We start from the raw sequence: 4,684 nt of genomic DNA, 5'->3' as shown, positions 1-4,684 counted from the left end.
GACCAACCTCTTGTACATACTACATAAATTGTGCAACATACTTATGTACTAATGATGAAAAATTGGTGGCGATTGTTTGAACACTACACACATAACTTTTGTTAGGAAACTTAACTTCTAGAGACTAACCTCTACTAAACTTACATCCTTGTCACCAAGAATTCATCCAATGCAACTAACTTGCTTCACCAAAGGCAAGGGTATTCTTCAAGTTCCTCAAATGTTGATCATGTTAGAGGGTGTCGATATCCCAGGCACATACTTCTTGTTAGGTTTGTTTCCAATTTTGCATTGTTACAAAATAATGATTGATAGACTCATATAGGAAACCCCAAACCTTCTCCACTTGACCAAAGTCTTTTCTCTTCATTGTCTACAATGAATCCATCTCTTTGCAAGGGACAAATTTTAGGGTATATGCTTTGGAGGTTGAGAAGGAAATGGAAGATGCTAACTCTCATAAAACTTCCTCCCACTGAGCCAATCAAGCCCTCGATTCTAACTTTGACTAGTATTCTTTCTCAATGCTAGCTTGCATTGTAACTGTCATGTTATCAAACTTATCCAACTCTCCCCATTTATTAATTTTCCCCAACTCAATCGAGGTAGTCTGGTAATTTGTGGGGGTAACTTATGTTTGGTCCATGTGTTGATATACTTAAGGTCCGAGATTACTAAGAGTTGGGGGGGGAGTGGGGGGTGCGGGTGTGAACCAATAGTCCACTCATTTCAAAATTTAACCACCATTTTAAAAAATAACCAATTAACCAATATCAGATCTAACATATACCCATCATGGAATTCACTTTGTGTCAACTTGTGAAACTATTAATAAGCCAACTAATTAAAGTATCCATGAAATACCACAAGTATTTTGCACTCTTTTGAAATGTGCCCTGTTAGGAGCTCAAACTAATGATTGGTTGAGAGAAGCTCCTATTAGGAGTCACCCGATTAAGGGATTTACCTCTATCCTTGTTATGGGATTTACCCTATTAGGAGTAACCTTGTTAAATAATTTTCTAACTCAAATTAATCAACACTCTTTCAAAGGAATCAACATTTTTTTTTTTGAGATCTTGATCACCCTATTAAAATTGACCTTGGTAAAGGCTTTAATCTTGAGATTCTATTAGGATCCAGAAAGACGAGTGATTTGAAAAATTATAATTAAATATTTCTTGTACATATCCCTTTCAGTTCAACATTTGCATCATTCAATTATCGACTTGATTATATATTTATTTACTATATTAATGTGTACCATGGGGATACGTCCCCTGGGTTTTTTGCCTCGTATGTATACTAGGTACTAAACACGGATGTGGGTACACCTTTTTGACTTGGAGGTGCAAGAGGAGGTTTTGCCTTCATTTCTTCTTCATTCTAGGTATGTTTTTTGTTTTCTTTTTATTTTATTCAAACTTTATTGTTATTTGTTGCCATTTTTCATTTTTTTCATCACAGAGAGAGGGTGTGTTGAATGAAACATTTAAAAGTTTTGTTTTCCATAACTTGTACCAATATAATATATTACAAAATCCTTGAAAAGATGAGTAACAATGAGGGTGAGGCCCGTGAGGGAAGTAGTGATAGCATGGATGTTTCCATGCAAGAAACTCAAGTGTCACATTTATAAAGACCAAGAAAAAGACCTAGGGCATCCATGGATGACTCTTCAGTTGATATAAATGTCCAAATAGAAGATGCAATGCCCAATCCATTTGAGTGCCCTTCCAAAGCCCTCAAAAAATATGCCAAAGGCCCATACAACCCTAAGAAATCTCTCCCATAATTTGCCACAAAAAGAGACAATAATAAGAAGAAAAATTTGGGGGGTAGTAGAGAATGGGAGTGTCATATATGTAAGAAACGTTATTTTGGGAGCTACACAAGAGTGTATTGTCATCTTTTATGGATAGGTGGGAAAGGAATGAAAGGTTGCTAAAAATAATTACAGCTGAAAAATAACTTGAGGCTAATAGGTTGCGTGCATGAGACATTGAATGTAGGGGGTCAAATAGGCACCACACCCACACCCACAATCACTCCCACTAGCACTACTAGGAAAGGGAAGGGAAAGGTTAAGAGAGATACAAATGTGGCTCAATTATTTAACATGCAAGCAAAAGATAAAGTTGAAGAGTCCATTGACATATTTCTTTTTTCTCGTGGTATACCATTCCATGTTTCTTGTTCCTCATTCTATAGATAGATGTGCAAAGAGATATGTGTTGTTGGTCCCTCATTTATACCACTAAGAGAGACTAAATTATGCACCACTATCCTTGATAAAGAATACTCAAAAGTAAACATCTTGATGGTAGATATGAGACAAACATAGATGAGTGATGGATGCTCCATCATCATGGATGGGTGGACTGATATCAAACATCAACCACTCATTAATCTTATTGACACTAGTACAATAGGGACCTTTTTCTTAGAGCCATTGATTGTTTAAGAAATACAAAGGATGCATCTTTCCAATTTCATATTTTGAAGGATGTTATAGAAGAGGTAGGGGCTTCAAATGTTGTACAAGTAGTCACTGATTCAACCCCAATGTGTAAACATCTAGATTGATAGTATAGAGAACCTATAGACACATTTTTTGGACCCCGTGTTGTGTACATGCATTGAATAACACCTTGAAGGACTTTGGAAAATTTGATCAAATAAAGGCTATGGTGTCTAAGGCTAGAGATGTGCAAATGTTTATTTTCAATTATCATGGATCTCTTGCATTATTTAGGAACTTTTCTAAGAAAGAATTCCTCAAGCAAGTGGACACTAGATATGCTAGCTACTTAATTTTGTTGGAGATGATGATTGAGGTCCAAGAGACCTTATAATTCATGGCAATCTTTCCAGAGTGGAATAAGTGTCATGAATCAAGCACCCTAGGTGGAAGAATTGTGAAACAAAGAATTCTAGATGATAATTGGTGGACCACAATGAGGCAAGAAACTTAAATAATTCGCATCATAATTAATTTTACTGATTTAATAAAAATATTCCCTATTTAAGCATTTGTTGATTTGTTAAAAATTATGATGTCCCTCACTTGTTATTTGCTTTCATTTGCAAATACATTTACTCCTTCATTGACCCTATTATATAGGTCATTAGATATGTTGATACTGAATCTCATAGCCTTGGAGATATTTATAAGACCTTTGACAACATGCTTGGGTAGGTCAAGCAAGCTATTAAAAACAAGGAACTTACATCAAAGTTCTATAAGGAGCATATTAAGCACATTATGATGAAAAGGTGGAACACTATGAACACCCCACTTCATATAGAAGCCTATGCAATTAATACTAAATGGTGTGCACCAAGGCTTGGGAGAGTGTTGTTAGGATTAAACATAAACATAAATAACAATTACATGCAAATATAAACAATATCAAAAAATATTGAATCACACAAAAAAGAACACAAGACACCAAGATTTAATGTGGTTCACCCAACCCCTGGGTTATGTCCACCAAACAACAAGTCCAATATTATTACAATCCAATGATTACAACCTAATTACAATTTGTAATCTCTTATAGCTCAATACTTCCATTTACACAACCATCAAAAGACAGATAACCCTAAGCCCTTTTATACAAGTATTTACATTGCTCTAAGGTTACAACATGTCAGCCGTATGTTGGCCACAACATTGGCCATGACCCAAAAATTATGAAGTATGTACAGTACTTCCCTGATTAGTCACCACAAATTAACAATCTCCCTCGTGGGGACTGATCAAGCTCCACACTAAATGACAATCTCCCACTTGGAGACTGATCTTGTAGCAATACTGCTACCACACAGGGCTCCCACTAGATCAAACCCCCTAGACTCTATTGTTCTTTTAGTCTGTTCAATCTAGAAGACCAATTGAAGCTGAAGAGGAGTTCAACTTCTCCCTTGTCACTACCTTTGTAAACATATTTGTTGGATTGTCATCTATATGTATCTTGTCTAACTTTAACTATCCATCATCCAAAATTGACCGAATGAAATGGTACTACAATTGAATGTGTTTTGTCTTTGAATGCAGAGCTAAGTTCTTTGCAAGATGAATGACACTCTAGCTATCTGTGAATAAATAATTTACCCTTTGTGGGTGTCCCAATTCTTCCAAGAAGAACTCAAGCCATACCATCTACTTGGTTGCCTTTGTAGAAGCAACATACTCTGCCTCTATAGTGGATAAAACATTAACCTTCTACAAATGAGAAACCTAGCTTATTGTTGCCCCACCAATAGTAAATAAATAACCTGTAGTACTATGTCTAGTATCAATATCCCCTGCCAAATCTAAGTCAACATATCCTTGTAAATCAATAGTTGAGCCCCCAAAATGTAGACACTTACTGGATGTTCCTCTCAAATATCTAAGAATCCATTTAACTGCATTCTAATGCTCAAGCCTTGGATGACTCGTATACCTGCTAACGACTCCCACTACACGTGCAATATCTTGCCTTGTACATACCATAACATGCATCAAGCTTCCTACAGCTGAAGGATACGGTACCTTGGAGATTTTATCCTTCTCTTCTTGTGTCTTTAGACACATCTCCTCAGTCAACTTCAAATGACCAAGTAAAGGTGTGCTAACAACTTTAGTATTCTCCATAGAGAAACATTGCAACACCTTTGCAATATAATCAACCTAAGA

Source organism: Cupressus sempervirens, chromosome 7 (assembly GCF_028749045.1).
Source record: "Cupressus sempervirens isolate cs-2001-9-10 chromosome 7, ASM2874904v1, whole genome shotgun sequence".
NCBI classification, from domain to species: Eukaryota; Viridiplantae; Streptophyta; class Pinopsida; order Cupressales; family Cupressaceae; genus Cupressus; species Cupressus sempervirens.
This window is presented reverse-complemented; position numbering follows the sequence as displayed.